The following is a 21,938-nucleotide window of genomic DNA, read 5'->3' as shown; positions in this document are numbered from 1 at the left end:
TTCTCCAATAAATGGTCTTTTCTCTTGTCCCTATGCTTTCCCTTATTTTCATTCTCCTCCTCTCTACTAGCTCATTCTTACTGCTTATAAGTATTTCCATGTTTTTTTTTTGTACTGAAATTCTCACTTGATCCTTTCATCTCTGTTCTCATCCCATTTTTCTTCTGCCCTTTGTAGTTAAACTCCTTGAAAAGGCTGTCTACAATAGATAGCTTTTCTCTCCTCTTACTCTCTTCTTAACATCTTACAGTCTGGCTTCTAACCTTTTCACTCCCCTGACACCACTCTTTCCAAAGTTACTAGTGATCTCTTATTCGTCAAATGTTATTTCTCAATGTTAATTCTCCTTGACTTCTCTGCAAACTGCTGATTACTCTTTCCTCCTTTGATACTCTCTTCTCTCTAGGGTTTTTTTGGGACACCCCTCTCTCCTTGTATTCCTTCTACCCATCTGAGCATCTCTTTTATGTCTCTTTTGTGGAATTTTCCCCAGATTATGCCCTCTAACCATAAGTGTTCATCAGGAGTCTTTTCTGATTCTCGTGTCTTCTCTCTCTCTCTCTCTCTCTCTCTCTCTCTCTCTCTTTTTATATATATATATATATATATATATATATATATATATTTATATATATGTGTGTGTATATATATATATAGAGTTTTTTATATATATATATTCTATTTATATATATATATATATATATATATATACTATTTCATTTGGTAGTCTCATACACTTCCCACCCTCCCCATCCCTCAGGCTGACACTCTAGAAGTGATCCTGGATTCCTCACTATCCCTCACCTTTAATATCCGAACTTTTCCCAAGGTCTGCAGATTTTACTTTTGCCACATCTCTCCAATATCACCTTTTTCTCTTCTGACATGACCACTCTTCTAATACAGGGTCTCAACACCTCACCCCTGGATTATTGCAATAGCTTGCTAGTGGGTCTGCTTGCTTCAGATCTCTCCCCACTTTGATCCATTCTCCTTTCAGCCACTAAACTGATTTTCCTAAAACACTGGTGTGATCATGTTACCCCATCTTCAAAAACTTTAGTGGCTTCCTATTGCCTCCAAGATCAAATATAAAATAGTCTATTTTGCATTCTAAGCCCTTCATAAGCAACCCCCTCCCAAATTTGCAGTTTTCTTACTTTTTACTCTCAAACATATATTCTTGAATTCTTTCACAATGGCTGCCTTGCTGTCCCAAAAACAAGACACTTCATCGCTTGGCTATATACATTTTGGTTGGCTCCCACCCCCCACCCTCCCTTGCCTGGAATGTTCTTCCTCCTCTACAATGACAATAGTCCTCCTTGGCTAATATCCCACCTTCTATGAGGTGCCTTTTCCTAAACTTTCTTAATTCCAGTGTTTATTTTCTTTAAATTATTTCCTATTTATCTTGTTTATATCTTTCTAAGGGTGTGTGCATCTATGTGCATGCATATACAAATACATATATATATTCATCAATATCTATATCTGTATCTATTTCTATATCTATCTGTACTGTATGTTTCTTTTCCTCTTGTAATCTATGCTCTTTGAGGACTACTTTTTGTATACTCTGGACCTTGTCACAGTGCCTGGCACATAGTAGGCACTTAACAAATGTTTGTTGATATCTATCTATCTATCTATCTATCTATCTATCTATCTATCTATCCATACACACACACACACACACACACACACACATATATATATATATATATATACATATTTCCAAGTAAATTTAAACTGCAGTAATAACTATAATATTTACCCTCCAATTAGTGCATATATGTATGTACACATATATACACTCCTATGTGTGTTTGTATATATGTGTGTATGGCATATTTGATATATATATATAGACAGACAGACATACACACATATATGTATATTATAGATATAGACACTAAAAATGAATAATTAGTTGGACCAAGAAATGAATAAAAGAACAAATTAGATTTACTTAGAGAAACTATAAGTTTCTTTAAATGATAGAAAACTTGTCCCTGAAACAAAGACCTATTTTCTTTAATAATAATCTACCAGTACTAGCATGTGATTAATAGTTGTGGAACACTCTGGTTTCCTAAGAGGAGAACAGAGAAGTACATGGCACATAGGAACAAGCTGTATCCCATTACAAATACTATGAGAAAGAACAAGAATGAGTGTTGTCATTTTTAAAGTATGATTTAAAAATAAAAAGATATGGGCTGCTTACAAATGAGAACAAGTCACAACTTGTAGGTTGCCTATGTGTTCCACTAATAATTTACTGATATTTAGAAAAAGCATTATAGCTCCAGAATTCTAGGTGGAACCTTGTCATGACCTTACAGAAATTTATGGACAAGAAAATGATGGATGAGCCATGAAGAATTGTGACATGTGTTGTTGACTAGAACATCAAAATATTTGAGCTCACATCTATATTTAAGTATTCATGTGTAGGTTATTATATACATAAATCTTTATTAGAACTCCTGATCTAAATCTGAAGAAAAAATAAACAGTAGATAATACTGATAAGGATATATAACAAACTCCTAATAGAAATAAATATATAATTTATTTATTTTTTTTAGTTAAATTCTGTTATATAATGTAACAAGGATCAATTGTGAAATTCTTAGCTACTCTGAAAAATATACTGCTTTGAGAGAATTTCAAAAGACTCATATTGAAAAATTCTATCCAGAGTGAACTAATGAAATCTGAGTATAATTTGAAGTATTTTTACACTTTATTTTTCTTGCTTTTTTTGTGACATGGTTAATGTGGAAATGTTTTACATGATTTTGCATGTATAATTGAGATAATATCACTTGCTTTCTCATTGTATGGAGGACGAATTGAAGGGAAGGTGAGAATCTGGAACACAAAATTTTAAAAAATGGAGTATGAAAAATAAGTAAACAATAAATTGAAAAATAAACTCTGCTATCAAATAGAACTTAATCTAATCCTTGTTATGTCTTCTAATGTTATTTTAACTGATATTGTTTCTTTATAATATCCCTAGATAATGTACATCTGATGGCTGTGTTTGCTGTCAAAATCCTACCAGTATTTTTTAAAATTTCTTGTTACACAGTGACCTTATGGCATCAATAATCTTTCTTGATAAATTGGATGTTTTTCAGCAACCTCCAAGAGTTGATCTTAAAATTGGTCAGTCAGTAAACATTTATTAAGTGCCTACTATGAGCCTGGTACTATGCCAAGTATTGAGGATTATAAAAAGAAGGAAAGAATGGTATTGAGAAGAAAAGTGAAGTGAAGGAGAAAAAAGGAAAGAAAAAAGAATGAAAAAGAAAGTCTCAGTGCATGAGGAGTTTATAATTGAATAAATGAAGAAAATACAAAAATAATCTAAAAATCATTGACTGGCTTGTGTGCCCTCTTTAAATGAAGGTTATGTAATGATTTTTCAAATTAGAGTGAGAAGACTCAAGGGTAAGGAAGTAGTGATGAGGTATAAGTTCAGGGATGAAGAGATCTAGCAGGATGTTTAGGTTCTTGGGTAAAGATAGAGAAATCCAGAAGAATGCTGCCTCTGAAACATACTGATTTTATGACCTGGAGCAATTTATTTGACTCCTAAGATCTCTAGAGCCCAAGAGTATCAAAAGCAAATAAAAACTGGGGACCACTAAACCATACTTAAATTCTCTGTGAGCCACATATTAACTTAGAAAACTACATAGTAACATGATTTGTCTTTTGTATTTATTTATTTTTTAAAACATTTTTCATATTATAATCCATTTCAGAGGCACTTAGGCATGTTGTGGGCCACATGTGCCCCTCCAGCCAGTAGTTTGACACCTCTGCTATAGAAAACTCTCTATGAAATCAGACAGAAATTGATAACCTACATTTGTAGGGGGAGTATTCTCATGCAAGGGTTAACTAAATTAATGAAATTGCAGGCCACATCCCTACTTCTCCCTATTTTACTTTCAGTTTCTCCTCTAGAAGCACAAGGAAGAAACTATGTAGTGTCCTAACATTTTTCTCCCTCCCTCCTCTTCCCAAATGAATGGTAATGATTTTACCTGAGAGAATGCCTAACTGAGAACTTTAAAAATTCCAACATCCTCACATACTTACAATTTAGATGAGGTTGATGACTAGTAAAAATAATTGATAGTATTGAGTGATTTAAATAAATCTGTTCAGTTGTTAAAAGAACTAATTAGGTAGAAATTAGGGTGCTTTGTTGGTTTATGAATAGATGGAGAATATTCCCTGGAATCAGAGAGAAAAAGAAAGATAAGATTTGCAATCTTAAGGACATTGTCAGAGCTAGGGAAAAAAAAGAGGCTACCTATAATTTCACTATTTCATTTTAGAAGGGAAGAAATGGAGACACAAAGGGACAAAATGGTAGAGGTAGGATTGAGCATTGGTGTTTTGGCTTGAAAGTTCACTATAGGTTATGGGTTTTAGAGCTGCTCTTACAGGAAGATCAATAGCAGCCCTGCTTCATGGACAGGGTTTTGAGGAGTAAATGTCCAGCACAAGTGATGGCAAAAATAAAAAATAAAAAGCAACCTTTTTTAAAGGAAGGCTGTCATGAATTTCTTTATCACCAATCTTGTGACACAGGGCAAAGTAGGCCTCTTCCATTCTGACAAAGAATGTATCCAACAACATAGAAAATTTTCCTCAGGAAAGGACATTGGTACTTTCTAGAATTGTGTATGATAGAGAAAAGGCCATACACAAAGTTATTTTCTTGGCACCATGTGGTACCATAAAATGATCTATAATAATGACTAACAACTTCTATGATTCTAGAATCAGATCATATACAAAGAGTTGGAAAGGCTCTTAGAGATCATCTAATACAAAGCTATCATCTTACAGATGTGGTAACTGAACACCAAACAGACAAACTTGCACAAAATCACATAAATTGATGGAATCAGGAACAAAATTGAGAAGGTTTCCAAATTCAAGATTCTTTCACTTCACCAAGTAGCCTCAAGGAATGTAGGAGAAAAAGGTAGGTGTTTTTTTTAAATGAAAATCAAATATTTGCTATTTCTTTTTTTAAAAATTTTGAGGATATATGGTAAAATTTGTCATTTATTCACTAAGGCATTTGTGATGAGGAGAAATAACATTCTCCCATTTTTTTAAATGATTTTCTTTCTGTTTTCAATTTTATTTTTAATTTATAGAATAAAACAAGGAATTCTATAACAAAGTATAATAAAAAAGACAATTCCACATGAATCTGAAAATAAAACAACTTTCTCAGGAACACAATGGCACTATGTTTAAGAGGTAAGATATATAGCTAGGACTGTGTGTCTACTACTCTATTCATTAAAGCATACTGCCTCTTCATTATAGATGTAAATTAAGCTAAGATGTTATAGATCATAAGGTGTGTCTCTTTCCTTTATTTCATTATCTTATTTTTTGTTGTTGTTGTTGTCAAATATTAAATTTATTGCAACAGTCTCCTTTGTAGCTTTTAACTTGCTGGGCATTCAACAGCACCACTATTGATGTCATCAACGACATCATGAGGATGTCGGCCATCAATGTTGCAGCCCACAGACAAGGCTGTCCCAAGTATCTCTTTAATGATTCCAGAGAGATCTCTTGCCAAGGACCTGTGCCTCATCTGTGGAGCAATGCTGACAATCTCATCCAGACTGATGTTTCCATTGTGTTTAATATTTTTCTGCTTCTTTCTGTCCCGAGGAGGTTCCTTTACGGCTTTGATGATCAAGGCTGAGGCAGAAGGTACAACCTCAATCTGAGCCTGTCTGTTCTGAATGGTAAGCTTCACTGTGATCCTTAGTCCTTTCCAGTCACCGGTTGCCTTGGCAATGTCATCACTAACCTTTTTGGGAGACAAACCCAAGGGACCAATTTTGGGGGCCAGAGCTGATGTGGCACCAACTTCACCACCAGTGCACCTTAAAAACACGACTTTAATTTCATTTGGGTCAAACTTGGGTGGCATGGAGGCGATGAAGGTGGAGACTTGGCCTGGACACTGTGGGGTGGCTGCCGGTGTTGGATGAATGCGGATTCAGGATGACTGAAAGAAGTTGCACCTTCACCACCACGAGCTGGAAGCCAAAAAGCTCATTATCTTATTTTTAATGGTGAGGGGGAGGAGGATTTCTAAATCTCCTTGCCCAGGAATTATTCATTAGAATTAACACCTTCCATAGTTAGGGATGAAAGATTATTTTCATTTAAGCTCTTGTCAAATAACCTAAAAATCATTTCAGATTTGTCATCCATAGTAGATTTAATCCTTTCCAATGGAAAATACAGTAAATACTACTTATTGTGTTTCTCAATAGACAAGGAAAAAATTTATAATTTTTGCTATTATGAAATTATTTCTTTAAGTAAAAAAAATTATAGTATGTTTCAATCCATATACAGACACCATCAGTTCCTTCTCTGAGAGTGAATAGCATTTTTCATCATAAGTCCTTCAGAGTTGTCTTGGACTGCTGCATTGATGAGAATAGATAAGTCATTAAGAGCTGATCATCACAGAGTATTGCTGTAATTTTATACATAGTACATTTCTCTTTGCATCACCCCAGGCAAGTTTTCCATGTTTTTGTGAGAGCATCCTGCTCATCATTTCTAACAGTACAACAGTATTTCTTCATAATCACATATCACAATTTGTTCATCTAATTTCTAGTTGATGGACATCCCCTCAATTTCTAATTCTTTACCCCAGAAATGAGCTGCTATAAATATTTTTGTACATATAGTTCCTTTTCCTTTTTGTTTTTTATCTTTTTTGGGGAGACAGACTTAGTAGAAATATTGTTAGGTCAAAGGGTATGCATGGTTTTATAGCTCTTTGGCTAATTGCTTTATAGAATGGTTAAAGCAATTCACCATTCCACTATTACTGTATTAAAGTCAATTTTTCCCACATCCCCTCCAATATTTGTCATTTACTTTTTCTTACCTCTAAGTCAATATAATAGTGATTAGGTGGTACCTCAGAATTGTTTTAATTTGAATTTCTCCAATTGATAATGAGTTAGAGTATTTTTATGTGACTATAGAAAGCTTTGATGACTTCATCTAAAAACTGGTCATGTCTTTTGATCATTTATCAGTTGGGGAATGACCATAATTTTTCTAAATTTGATTCAATTCTCTATATGTTGGAGAAATGAGGTCTTTATCAGAGAAATTTACTTCAAATTTTCTTTCACAATTACTATTGCTAACTGTATTTCTCTCCATTCTATTATCCCTCTCCCCCTTTATTTTATTTTCTCTATCCCCTCACTCATCCTTCCTCAAAAGTGTTTTGCTTCTGATTACACCCTCCCCCAACATTTCCTCCCTTATATCAGCTCCCCCCTTTGCTTATGCCATTCCCCTCCTACTTTATGTGGGGTGAGATAGATTTCTATACCCAATTGAGCACATATTGAGTCAATCCTGATGAGAGTAATGTTCATTCATTTTGCTTCACCCCCCTTTCCATTCCATCTTCAAAGCTTTTTCTTGCCTCTTTCATGAGATAACTTAACCCCATTCCACCTCTCCTTTTCTCCTTGTCTCATTATATTTCTCTCTCACCCTTTAATTTCAGTTTTTTTAGATATCCCTGTACATGCAATTCACACCTGTGCCCTCTATGTCTGTGTCTCTGTGGCCTCTGTGCTCCTTCTATCTGCGCTAAAAATAAGAATGCTAATATGAGTTACAAGTATCATACTGCCATGTAGGAATGTCAAGAATTTAATCTTATTAAATCCCTTATGATTTCCCTTTCCTGTTTACCTTTTTATGCCTCTCATGAGTCTTGTATTTGAAAGTCAAATTTCCTATTCATCTCTGATCTTTTCATCACTTATGCTTAAAAGTCCTCTGTCTCACTAAAAATCCCTATTTTCCACAGAAAGTTTATACTCAGTTTTTTCTGGGTAGATGATTCTGGGTTTTAATCCAAGTCCTGTGACCTTTTAAAGTAGAAACTGATAAATTGTGTGTTACCCTTAAAGTGGCTCCATGATACTTAAACTTTTTTCTTTGTGGCTGCTCATAATATTTTCACCTTGACCTGAAAACTCTAGAAATTGGCTATAATATTCCTGGCAGGTTTCATTTTAAAATCTCTTTTAGGAGGTCATCAGTGGATTCTTTCACTTTCTATTTTACCATCTGGTTCTAGAAGGTCAGGGAAGTTTCCCTTGATAAGTGGTTCAATATGATGTGTACACTTTTTAATATTATTATTATGATAGGGGCCGCTAGGTGGCGCAGTGAGTAAAGCGCCGGCCTGGAGTCAGGAGGACTCGAGTTTGGTTCTGGACTCAGACACTTAACACCCACACAAAAAAACTAGATTGTAACCTTGGGCATGTTACTTAACTCCAATTGTCCTCCAAAAGGCATATATATATATATATATATATATATATATATATATATATATATATATAATTATTATTATGATTTCAGGTAGTCCATTAATTTTCAGATTATCTCTCTGGGATCCATTTTCCAGATGCTTTTCTAATGACATATTTCACATTGTCTTCTATTTTTTTTTATTTTCTTGTTTTGTTTTATTGTTTCTTGATTTTTCATAAAGTTTTCTCCATTCTAATTTTTAAGATAATATTTTCTTCCATGAGCTTTTCTACTTCCTTTTCCATTTGGTTAATTCTGTTTTTAAGGAATTCATCTTTTTTTTGGCTTTTTGAGCCTCTGTTACCATTTGGCCTAGTTTGTTTTTAAGGTGTTACTTTCTACAGTATTTGGGAAGTCTTCTTTACCAAGGTATTGACTCATTTTTTTCATAAATTTCTTGTATCACTCTCATTTCCCTTCCCAAATTTTCCTCTGTCTCTTACTTGATTGTCAGAATCCTTTTTGAGCTCTTCCATGGCCTGAGACAATTCATATTTTTCTTTTGAAGCTTTGGATGTAGCTTAGTTGTCTTCTTCTGAGTGTGTGTTTTGATCTTCCTTGTCAGCATAGTCACCATAGTCAGATTTTATTTTCATCTTTTTGTTTTTGCTTTTGAATTTTCCCATTGCTTGCTCATTTTCTTAGTCTATTTCTTGACCTTTAACTCTTTGCTAATGTGGGCTCTGCTTCCAGGGTGGAGGGCACACTTTCTCAAGCTTCAGGGGTTTTGTGTAGCTGTTTTCAGAGATACTTCTGTGGACCTGTAAGTTTTCAGTTTTTTCAAGGTTGCATGATTTAAGGAGAGGTGTTTACTACTCTCTTGGCCTGTGCTCTGGTCTGTGAATTACCACAAGCACTTTTTTTCTGCCCTACAACTGTGAGGAGGGTTCCTGATTTTGTGCACTGTTGTCACAAGCTCTGGGGTGCTAGTGTTCCTCCTCACCCTGGGACTGCCTCCCAGGACTGTGATCCAGATCTGAGTATAGATAAAGCAGCAGAGTGCTGCCTCAGTGCTCACAAATAGACCCCTATCATCTTCTTCTGACCAGTTATTTGACCCCATTACCATCTGTGGGTTGAGAGTTCCAGAAGCAGCTACTGCCCCTTCCATGCTGCTGATTCAGTCACTCCTAAGGTCTGCTATTGGTTTGCTACTGTCCAGGGCTTTACTGGAACAGCCTGTGCTAGTCTGTGCTCCACTCTTACCCAGGTTTGACAGGCCCTTCCAGCTGACCTTCTAAGTTGTCTTTGGAATCTATGGGCTGAGAGGTCTGGAAACTGCCACTACTACCACTGATTCAGTGGCCCTGAGACCTGCTCCTATTATGCTAGAACCTCTCTGCACTAGCAAAGCCTCTGCTGGACTGTGCTCCTCTCTTCCTCTCCCACCCTGTTACAACACACCTTTCTTGCTAGCCTTTCAAGTTGACTAGGGCTAGACATTTGCTTTATTCAATCTTATTGTGGTTTCTGCTGCTCTAGAATTCATTTAGAGTTATTTTTAAAGGTATTTGGTAGGTTTTGGTGGAGGGCTCATGGGATTCCTTACCTTTACTCCACCATCTTGGCTCTACCTCTATGTATTCTCAAATTATTTTATTCTCCTAGGTTCCTTTGAAATATTTTGCTATTTTGCCATTTTCAGAAACTCCTCCAGTGTTTCATAATTAGTTCACTGGAGAAGAGAAATGGACTTAAATTAAAGGACAAGTAAGAGAGATTGTTTAAAAAGACAAGAGAAAATAGAGAGCAAAAGGCAGGATTTGAACCCAAGCCTTCCTTATTCAGGAGCTCTTTCATCGTTATGCTGCCTCTTTGAATGGTCTATGAATTAGTGTTTATGCCTTCTGAAGTAAAAAACGAAAATATTAAGTGATTGCATATTAGAGTTCAGGGTTTTTAGTATAGGTTACCCCTCACTTGGCATAAAGCAAAGGTGGATGCAATCCAAACCACATAGTTTGAGGATTTATGTTATCTTTTATAAAAGTCAGTCCAATTATTGTATTCTTTAAATATTTTCTGGCATGCCTACTAATGTTTTATTGCATTCTTTAAAATATCTATGTCAGTTAGAACAAGTGTATTTTTATTCCCTCTGCTTGCAAAAGGAGAAAAACCATAGTGGTGAAACCTCATAGGAAAAATCAATATACCTAAAGCAAATTTGTGTTTAGTCACAAAGTAATAATAGCTATAGAGTTAGACTTCCTATTGGGTATAGACTGAGGTTCAAGTCAGTCCCAGCTACCTATCACCTATGTGATCTTGGACAATTCATTTGACATCTTTGAAGCTCAGTTTCTCTTTGAAATGAGTATAATAATATATATAGTAGTTACCTCACAGGGCTGTGAAGGTGAAATGAGTATTTATGAGAAGTAATTTGCAAACTTCACAGCATTATATACATATTAGCTTTAATTTCTTTAGGTAAATTTATGGGAAATGAGCCAGGGATGCTGAGGGGGATACTTAGAATATATCTAAAGCCACTCTAAATTCTTTTTAGGTGTTGTTTAAGGAAATGAAAGAATATGCCAAGTACATCAAGGAGACATTTGAAATCACACTTGCTGAAACTGTCCAACTTCACAAGGATTTAAATCACACTAAAAAGTGGCAGCATATGCCAATCCACACACTTTCAAAAAGTCTTCCTGAAAACCCTAATTTCAGGCGTTACCAAGGAAACAGAAACCAATTAAGGAAATCAATTAACACAACAAATTTGACTTGATGGGTGGAAATTCACTTTGGAGATAGAAAAAAGAAAATGCACTTCTGACATAAACTGAATATTTCCTATTTTTCAACGTACAGAGACTCAGAACATGAGTAAAAAAGTAACACAGACTTTTCAGACTGAATCTTTAATACACCAGAAGCTGCAAAAACAAGCACTTGGAATCATCATAGGGGGAAAATAATGAATAACATTTTGAAGGAGAAGAAAGTCATAGGAATTATATTAAATCATATGAAATCTGTGAAAATAAGCAAGTTAGACTTGTGATATATCAACTAAAGAATAATAGGAAAATGGTACAGGAAATGTAAGGAATAGGACATTTACTATTTCCTAAGTTATCAACATAATATAACATACCCTAGGAAAACTAGAGGTAATAAAGGCAAGGTCCCAAGACTGGGTCAAAAATAACCTGAAATATTATCACATTATACCAAGAGTATCATTATACTCTTACTAAGGAAGATCATTGAAAGAGAAACAGAATAAGATACTTTTGGAATTGAAGAGGATGTATGTGAAATGTTAGTTAGGACAATCTCCTCCTTTTGCACTTTCAGAAACAGAAGCCCAATGAGGTTAAAAGACTTATACAAGTTTACACATGTAGTCAGTGGGAGAACAGAATGCTGTGTTTAGGTTGTCTTAATTTCAGTCCCATGCATCAATGCCAAAAGATTACAAGTCACTCATTCCTTTATTTTATCTTATTTACATATATCCCATTCTTGTAGAGACTAAAGCTTTGAAGTCTAAATGAATGGACTAAAAAATCTTTCAAGATAAATAGGAATTTCTTAACGTTATTTCAAGTAAAATAAATGGAGCAAAGGAAAATGTCCTCAATGAGAAATACTTTTAACAGAAATTAATCCAAAAAACAGCCTTTTCCTTCCTGTTGAAAAGCTCCTTGGTACTTTGGAAAGCAAAACAGAAAAAAAGATATCAAATGAAATTGGTAATTCATATGTAAGAGCATATAATTAAATTGTACAAATTTAAGGAATATCTTTAAATTCCCTCTTCTCCTCTAGGACAATGACTAAGCCATTACAAGGGCTCCAAGACACTGATGTTATGGTTTAACATATCTGGAAGCACTTGATGTTTTAAACTTTTAGTTTACAACATTCAGTTCCACAACCTCTTAAGTTTCAAATTTTCTCCCCCTTGCCCTCTGCCTCCCTCACCTCCTATAGTGGCATGTAATCAAAGATAGGTTCTACCTTCACGTTGAACATTAGTCCTGTTGTAAAGGGTTATAACCAATGGGCTGAACAATGAGAAAGAAGGGATAAAATAAAAAAAAAAAACACAAACAAGAGAGAGAAAATAGTTTGCTTCAATCTGCAGACTCTGTAGTTATTTTTTTTGGATATGGAAATCCCTTTCCTTCATGAGTCTTTTGTAGTTGTCTTCTAACCTTGTATTGCTGAGAGGATTCCAGTCCGTCAAAAGTTAATCATCACACATACGATGTGTCTTTAATTGTGTACAAAATTATTCTCGTTCTGCTCTCCTCAATCAGCATCAGTTATATAAATCTCTCCAAGATGTTATGAAGTCTATCTGCTCTTCATTTCTCATAGCAGAGTAGTATCCCATTACATTCATATAATACAACTTGTTCAGCCATTCCCCAACTGATGGCCATCCCCTTTATTTCCACTTCTTTGCCACCACAAATAGAGCTACTATTAATATTTTTGTACATATGGGTCTCTTTCCCACTTCTGTAATTTCTTTGGGATACAGCCCCAGAAGTGGTATTGCTGAGACAAAAGGTATGCATTTTTTTTTTTATAGAATTTTGGGCATAGTTCCAGATTGCTCTCTAGAATGGTTGGATTAGTTTGCAACTCCACCAAAAATGCATTAGTGTTCTAATTTTCCAATTATCCTCTCCAGCTTTTATTATAATTTTCCTGTTTTTCCATCTTAGCCAATCTGGTGAGATGTGGTACCTCAGACTTGTTTTGATTTGTATTTTTCTAATCAATAGTGATTTAGGTCATTTTTTCATATGCTTATAAGATCTTTAATATCTTCCTCTGAAAACTGTCTGTCCATATCCTGTACAGGATATTTGTACTTACACATTTGACTCAATTGTCTATATATTTTAGAAATGAGGCCTTTATCAGAAACACTGGTTGTAAAAAAAAAATCTTCCCCAGTTTCCCACTTCCCTCCTAATCTTGGTTACATTGACTTTTTGGTACAAAACCTTTTCAATTTAACGTAATCAAAATTATCCATTTTTCATTTCATAATGCTCTCTAACTCTTGTTTGGTCCTCCCTACTTCATAAATCTGATAGGTAAACTATTACTTGCTCTCCCATACTGCTTATAATATCAGCATTTATACCTAGATCCTGTAACCATTTAGAATTGATTTTGGTATATGTTGTAAGTCATTGATCTATATCCAATTCCTTCCATATTATTTTCCAGTTTTCCCAGAATGTTTTGTCAAATAGTGAGTTCTTATCCCAGAATCTGGGGGCTTTGGTTTTACTGAACAGTAGATTACTATAGTCATTGACTGCTGTGTCTCCTGTATTTAATCTCTTCCACTAATCCACTATTTTATTCCTTTGCCAGTACCAAATAGTTTTGATGACTGCTGCTTTATAATACAGATTGAAATGTGATGTGGCTAGGCCTCCTTCCCTAGCATTTCTTTTCATTAATTCCCTTGATATTCTGGATCTTTTGTTTTTCCAGATGAATTTTTTTTATGATTTTTTCTAGCTCTCTAAAATAATTTATTGGTAGATTGACTGGTATGGCACTAAATATGTAAACTAATTTAGGTAAGATTGTAATTTTATTATATTAATTCGACCCAGCCATGAGCAACTGATATTTTTCCAACTATTTAGATATGACTTTATTTGTGTGAAAAGTGTTTGATAATTGTGTTCATATAGTTCCTGGGTTCCTTTTGGCAGGTAGATTCCCGAATATTTTTTTAATGTATACAGTAACTTTAAAATAAAATTTCTCTTTCTATTTCTTGTTAGATTTCATTAGAAACATATAGGAATGCTGAGGATTTATGTGGTTTATTTTATATCCTGCAACTTTGCCAATTTTAATTATTATCGCAAATAGTTTTCTACCAGATTCTCTAGGATTTTCTAAGTATATCATCATATCATCCGCGAAGAAATGGGTTTCTATATTGCAGTACCTGTAAATCTTATTGCCTAGTTGCATGTAAAAAAAATTTTTTAAACATTTGTTTTTAAAACTTTGAGTTTCAGATTTTTTTCCCTTCTATCCTCCTCACCCACCTACACTGGGAAGATTAGCAATTCAATATACATTGTATATGTGTAGTTACCCAAATCATTTCCATAGTAGTTATATTGTGAAATACTAACAATATTTACCTCCATCCTATCAAATCCCCCACTTATTCTATTTTCTCCTTGACTCTATTCATTTTTGAAAATAGTTGCTTCTAACTAACTTCTCCCCCAATCTGCCCTCCCTTCTACCATTTCCCATCTTATCCTCTATCCCACTATTTTCCTGTAGGGTAATATACCCAACTGAGTGTGTGTATGGTATTCCCTCCTTAGGGCAAATTCAATGAGAATCAGTTTGTTGCACTCCCTTTCACCTTCCTGCTTTTTCCCTCCATTGTAACAGTTTTCTCTTGCCTCTTTTATATGATATAATTTACACTAATCTACTTCTCCCTTCCTCCTCCCAATAATTTCCTCCCACCTTATAATTTTATTTTTATATATCATCCCTTCATATTCAACACATCCTGTGCCCTCAACGAATACATGAGCATACAAATGCCCACACTTACATATATATATATGTATACATATATATACATACATACATACTCCTATATATACATATATGTGCGTGTGTATACACATATATATATTCCCTTCAGCTATCCTCATACTAAGAAAAGTCTTATGAGTTATAATTATTGTTTTTCCATGTAGGAATATAAATAGTTCAACTTTAATAAGTTCTTTATGATATCTTTTTTTTTCCTGTTTACCTTCTCATGCTTCTCTTGCTTCTTTTATTTGAAGGTCAGATTTTCTGTTCAGCTCAGGTTTTTTCATCAAAAATGCTGGAAACCCCTCTATTACATTGAATGACTATATTTTCCCCTGTAGCTTTATACTTAGTTTTGCTGGTTTTGGTCCTAGCTCCTTTATCCTCCAGCATATCATATTCCAAGCTCTTCAATCCCTTAATGAAGAAACTGCTAGGTCTTGTGTTATCCTGATTGTTTTTCCATGATACTCAGATTATTTCTTCCTGATTGCTTGCAGTATTTTCTCCTTGACCTGGAAACTCTGGAATTTGGCTATAATATTCCTAGCAGTTTTCCTTTTGGAATCTTTTTCAAGAGATGATTTGTGAATTCTTTCAATTTCTACTTTGCCCTATTGTTCTAGAATATCATGGCAATTTTGCTTGGAAATTTCTTGAAAGATGGTGTCTACACTCTCTTTTTTATCATGGCTCTCAGATAGAACAGCAAATTTTAAATTATGTCTCCTGGATCTATTTTCCAGCTCAGTGGTTTCTCAAATGAGATATTTAACCTTGTGCTCTTTTTTTTTCATTTGTTTGGAACTGTTTTAAAGTATATTGATTTCTCACAAAATCATTAGCTTCCAGTTGTTCCAGTCTTATTTTAAAGGAGTTATTCACTTTAGTGAGTGTTTGAAATTCTTTTTCCATCTGGCAAATTCAGTTTTTTAAAGTGTTCTCCTCATTGGCTTTTTGGGCCCCCTTTACCATTTAAATTAGTCTATTTTTCAGGTGTTATTTTCTTCAGTAGATTATTGGGTGTCTTTTAGCAGGCTGTTGAATTGCTTTTCATGAATTTCTCACATTATTCTCTTTTCCCTTCCCAATTTTTCCTCCACTTCTTTTATTTGATTTTCAAAATCCTTCTTGAGCTCCTCCATGATCTCTTACCAATTCATACTTTTCTTGGAGGATTTTAATGCAGGAGTTATGACTTTGCTGTCTTCCTCCTACTCCATGGCTTGATCCTTTTTGTCACAAAAAAAAGGATTCTATTGTCTGTTTGTGCTTCAGTTGCTTGCTCATATTGGCAGCCAATTACTTGACTTTTGAGCTCTTTGCCATGGTAGAACTCTGCTTCCAGGATGGACAGAACTATGTCCCAAATCGCTGGGGTTTTTGCAGCTTTTGGAGCTATTAGATGGACACGCTCTCTACAGCCCCCACACACTCTGTCTCACTGGTGACACAACCCAGGAACACATCCCAAGACCACAATCTGGATCCAGCAGGTTAAAGCAAGGGCAATTACCCTCTGAATGGTCATTTGATCTCCCTACAATCTGCAAACCAGGAACTCCAGAAGCAGCCATGTAGCAGTAGCTACAGCTACCACATCTCTTCTGCTTCTTGCTTCAGGGATCGTAGCCGGACTGCACTCCCCCATTCCAACAAAGTTCCACAATGACCTTTTACTTTTATATAGGAAAATTTTTTACTATGACAAAGACATCATACAATTTTTATGATCTTCTACTGTCATTCTTGCCTTTGTAAAAGGCCAGAAGAGAAATATTTGCAACTTTACAACCTTGAATCAAACTACAGGAATATCACGAACAGCATGATCTTTCTGACCAAATCCAGTAAGGAAAACTTCATTATTTTCCTCAATAAAGTTCAAGCAGCCATAATTGGTAACAAAGCCAGTGATTTTTTGTTTGGCCATTCTTAATCAGTTGAACTCTCACACACTTCCTGATTGCAGAATTGGGTTGCTTGGCTTCTACACCAACTTTTTCCAAGACAATACCTTTTGCATGTGATGCTCCTCCAAATGGGTTGGCCTTCAAGGCAGTGCCCAAATGAGCTTTCTAGTATTGTTTGTCATGCCACTTTTGGTCTCTCCTGTGGTTGCAGAGCTTTCTAGCAATATGTTGACCACAGCACTTACCCATTTTGCTGCCATCAGGGCTGAGGAAAAAAGAGACTACTTTTTCCTTTGCATTTGTGAATTGAGAGCTCTGGAAGCCACTACAACTGCTGATGATTTACTCTTGTCAAGTCTGCTCCAGAAACCTCTGGTTGGGGCTACCCTGGGACTAAAACCACAGCTCAGTGATTGTGCTTGGCTCCTATCTCAGTGTGATGGAGCCTTCTTGCTGGCATGCCAGGCTTCCTTGGGCAGGAGATTTGTTTCTCTCCATCACTTTGTGGGGTTCTGTAGCTCTAAAGTTTGTTTAAAGTCATTTTTTACATGTATTATAGAAGCTGGAAGCTGGAGCCATGTAGAAGCCTATTTCTACTCCTATATCTTGGTTCTACCATTTCGTATTTTGTCAAAAGCCTTTTCTGCATCTATTGAGATAATCATATTGTTTTATTAGTTTTATTTTTGATATGATTAATTATACTGATAGTTTTCCTAATATTGAACCATTCTTACTTCCTGCAATAAATTCTACCTGACCAAAGTGTATTATTCTTGTGATAAGTTGCTGTAGTCTTTTTGCTAATAATTTGTTTAAAGGTTTTGCATCTATATTCATGAAGGAAATTGGTTTATAATTTTCTTTCCCCATTTTGTCTCTTCCTGATTTAAGTATCAGCACTATATTTGTGTCAAAAGAAGAATTTGGTAGGACCCCTTCTCCAATTTTCCCAAATAGTTTGTAGAGTATTGGAATCAATTTTTTTAATGTTCGATAGAATTCACTAGTAAATCTGTCTGCCTCTGGAGATTGTTTCTTAGGGCATTCATTAATGGCATATTCAATTTCTTTTTCTAAAATAGGGTTATATAAATATTGTATTTCCTCTTCAATAAATCTAGGCAACTTATATTTTTGTAAATATTCATCCATTTCACTAAGACTGTCAAATTTGGGGGCATACAATTGGGCAAAATAATTTGGAATGATTGTTTTAATTTCCACTTCATTGCAGGTAGTTTCAACTTTTTTTTGTTTTTGATACATATGATTTAGTTTTCTTCTTTCTTTTTTTATCTTATTGACTAAAAGTCTATGAATTTTATTGTTTTTTATAAAACCAGCTTAGTTTTATTTATTAATTCAATAGTTTTCTTAATTTCAATTTTATTAATATCTCTTTTGGTTATCAGTATTTCCAATTTAGTATTAAATGGGGAATTTCAGTTTGTTCTTTTTCTAGTTTTTTTTCACTTCCATGCACAATTTATTGACCTCTATTTCTTCTATTTTATTCATGAATGCATTCAGAGATATAAAACTTCCCCTAAGAATTGTCTTTTCTGCATTCCACACATTTTGGGATTTTGTCTCATTATTGTCATTCTCTGGAATGAAGTTACTGATTGTTTTTATAATTTCTTGTTTCAATCTTGAGGATTAAATTATTTAGTTTCCAATTAGTTTTTAGTCTATCCTTCCATACCGATTTATTACATATAATTTTAATTGCATCATGATCTTAGAAGGATGCATTTAATATTTCTTCCTTTCTGCACTGAATTGTGAGGTTTTGTGTATATGCTATGTACCACTGAGAAGAAGGTATATTCCTTTTTATAAAGTTCAATTTTCTCCAGAGGTCTACCATTTCTACCTTCTCTAAAATTCTATTCACCTCCTTAACTACTTCCTTGTTTATTTTGAAGTTAGATTTATCAAGTTCAGAGAGGGGGAGATTGAGGTCTCCCATTAGTATAGTTTTGCTATCTATTCCTTCCTCTAACTCCCTTAAATTCTCCTCTAGGAATTTGGATGCTATACCACTTGGTGCATGTATGTTTAGTAATGATGTTGCTTCATTTTCTATGGTGCATTTTAGCAGAATATATTTTCCTTCCTTATCTCTTTTAATTAGATCTATTTTTGCTTTTGCTTTATCTGAAATAAGGTGTGCTACCCCTGCTTTTTTGAACTTTAGCTGAAGCATAATAGATTTTAATCAAGCCTCTTACCTTCACCTTGTTTGTATCCACCTTTTTCCAATGTGTTTCTTGTAAATAGCATATTGTAGGACTGTGGCCTTTACTCCATTCTGCTATCCACCTCTGCTTTATGGGAGAGTTCATCCCATTCACATTCAGAGTTATGATTACTATCTGTCTCTTTCCCTCCATCCTATTCCATTCTCTGTTCATACTTTTATTTCTTCCTTCTCCTTTCCCCTCCTTCAGAGGTTTCCCTTTGACTGCCACCTCCCTCAGTATACCCTCCCTATCAAGCCTCCTCCCTTTTCCTACCCTTTCCCCTTACTATTTTTCCCTCCCTTTAAACCAGCCACCTTTTCTTTAGCATTTTTCCCTCCTACTGCCTATAGATTATGACAGATTTTTATACTTAATGTAGTATATTATTTCTTCCTTGAACCATGATTGAGAGGAATAAATCTCATACAATGCTCCTCTCCCTCCCCTCTTTCCCTCTATATTAGTAAATTTTATGTCTCTTGTCCATAGATCCTATACTTAACTGAATATGTTATTACCTCCTTACACCAAAACTATTGAGGGTGAAGCTCATATAATGTTAATTGCACTTCCTTCTTTTCCTCTACTATTATGTTTTATGCCTCTTTGTGTGGCATAATTTACCCCTTTCTGTTTCCTATTTTCCTCTTCTTCTATTACAATGCATTTGCACCCCTTAATAAGTTTTACTATCATCATTTTAGTTAATTTATGCCCACACCCTCTATTTATCTATATCCCTATTAAATGTCACAATAAGTAAACAATTCTCAATATTAGCAGGTTTCAGATTCCCATATAGGGATGTAAACAGTTTACTCCTATTAAATAACATTTGTATACATTTCCCTTCAAAGAATTCTCATTTTAAGAGTAAGAGCTAGGCAGTGCATGGAGGCAGACACTGGGGAAAACTGATCCACCAACTTCAGGGGCTATTCCCTCGCCTATTTCTGCAGTACTGGAGATCTGTTGGAGCTTGGTAAGAGACAAAGGGAGGGCAGCAATAGCAACTACTCCTGGGACTATCAATACACAGAGTAGAAATTTAAAAATCCCCTACCTGAACTTCCAGGGACCAGGAAGGCAGAGTTATCCCCAGCTGTTTTAATCCCCCCATGACCCTGAAAACCAAGAGATTATTTCCCCAGAGTAAAATCCCAAAATACTGGAAACAAGTGAAGGCTTGGGAATCCCAGAGGAAGGACATGTCTAAGGTTGTGCCTCAAAATGGGGAAAAATAACAGATTGCAATGACAAAGACTTTACAATCCTATTATTGTGAGCATGATGAAAGAGACTGTATGGACTCTACACCCAAAGCTGAAGCCTCAAAAGGAAATATGAACTGGTCTCAAACCCAGAAAATATTCTTGGAAGAATTCAAGAAGGACTTTGAAAACAACATTAGAGAGGTAGAAGATAAACTGACCAATTCTTTTAAAATTACAATTGTGAAAATAGAAAAAAAAACTTTTCACTGATGAAAGCAGCTACTTAAAAGTAAGATGTATGAAATGGAAAAAGAGGTTAAAAGTTAACTAGAGCAAATAAATCCCTAAAAATTAAATCTGAACATATGGGAAAGGAGCTTCAAAAATTAAAGGAGGAAAATAATTCACTAAAAATTAGAATCAGCCAAATCAAAGCTAATGACTCTATGATGCATCAAGAATCAGTCAAAAAAAGCCTCAAGGATGAAAAATTATTTAAAAAAAGAAGTAAAATATCTCAATTAAAAAAATTACTGACTTGGAGAAAAGATCCAGGAAAGATAATATAAGAATTATTGTTCTACCAAAAAGTCATGATAAAAAAGAGCCTGAACAATATCTTCCAAGAAATCATCAAGGAAAACTGCCCTGAAGTTCTAGAATCAGAGGGTAAAATAGTGATTGAAAGAATCCACCATGCACCTCCTAAAAGAGATCCCAAATTGAAAACTCCAAGAAATGCTGTATATCCAAATTCCAGAACTATCAGCTAATGGAGAAAATACTGCAAGCAGCCATATAGAAAAAATTAAAATATTGTAGAACTACAATCAGGATCATACAGGATCTAGCAGCTTCTACATTAAAAGATCAGAGGTACTGGGATATGATATTTCCTAAGGCAAAGGAGCTTGGGCTGTAACCAAGGATCAGCTATCCAGAAAAGCTGATCATAATCTTTCAGGCAAGGAGATTGTCATTTAGTGAAAAAAGGGCCTTCTAGACCTTGCTGATGAAAAATACAGAGCTCAATGGAAAATTAGATCTCCAAATACAAGATTCAAGAAAGACATAGAAAGGTAAATTTGGATTAAAAAATAATCCTACAAATTTGATTTTATATGAAAATGTGTTCAGCTGGACTTTCATTTCTCAAGGGCATATGCTTTCACCAGTAAGGGAAAACCACAAAGATCTCAAGCTATCCATACCATATAGACCTAGAGATTTGCCTGATGCTTACAGTGATGATTTGACTTACTCATGGTTGGACAATTAATAAGTTCCAAAAGAAATATTTGAAACCATGCTTTTCTTGACTCCATATTGAACACACTACTTATGCCACCATAAATACTCAATATTCCATAATTTTAAAACTGTAAATAAATTTGATATTTTCCAGCTCCTTTCCCTCATCATATGTCTATTTGATGAAATCATTAATGACACCACTTGCATCCATTTGTTTTTAGCATTATACTCCAACCTATTTGTGACTTCTTTTCCTTGCCCTTTATTGAATTGCAGATTTTGAATATTCAGACATTATA

General features: G+C 34.7%; 1 pseudogene; it reads right to left on the bottom strand.

The window, feature by feature from the left end:
- Positions 1–5,422: 5,422 nt before the first annotated feature.
- Positions 5,423–6,097, bottom strand: LOC138174741 (large ribosomal subunit protein uL11 pseudogene; annotated as a pseudogene).
- Positions 6,098–21,938: the final 15,841 nt, after the last annotated feature.

This window comes from Petaurus breviceps, unplaced genomic scaffold, assembly GCF_028583685.1.
Source record: "Petaurus breviceps papuanus isolate PSGF00001 unplaced genomic scaffold, PetGlider_PUasm1.0 76, whole genome shotgun sequence".
NCBI lineage: Eukaryota > Metazoa > Chordata > Mammalia > Diprotodontia > Petauridae > Petaurus > Petaurus breviceps.
Note: the sequence above shows the minus strand (reverse complement) of the source record. Positions and strands in the feature narration are given on the sequence as shown.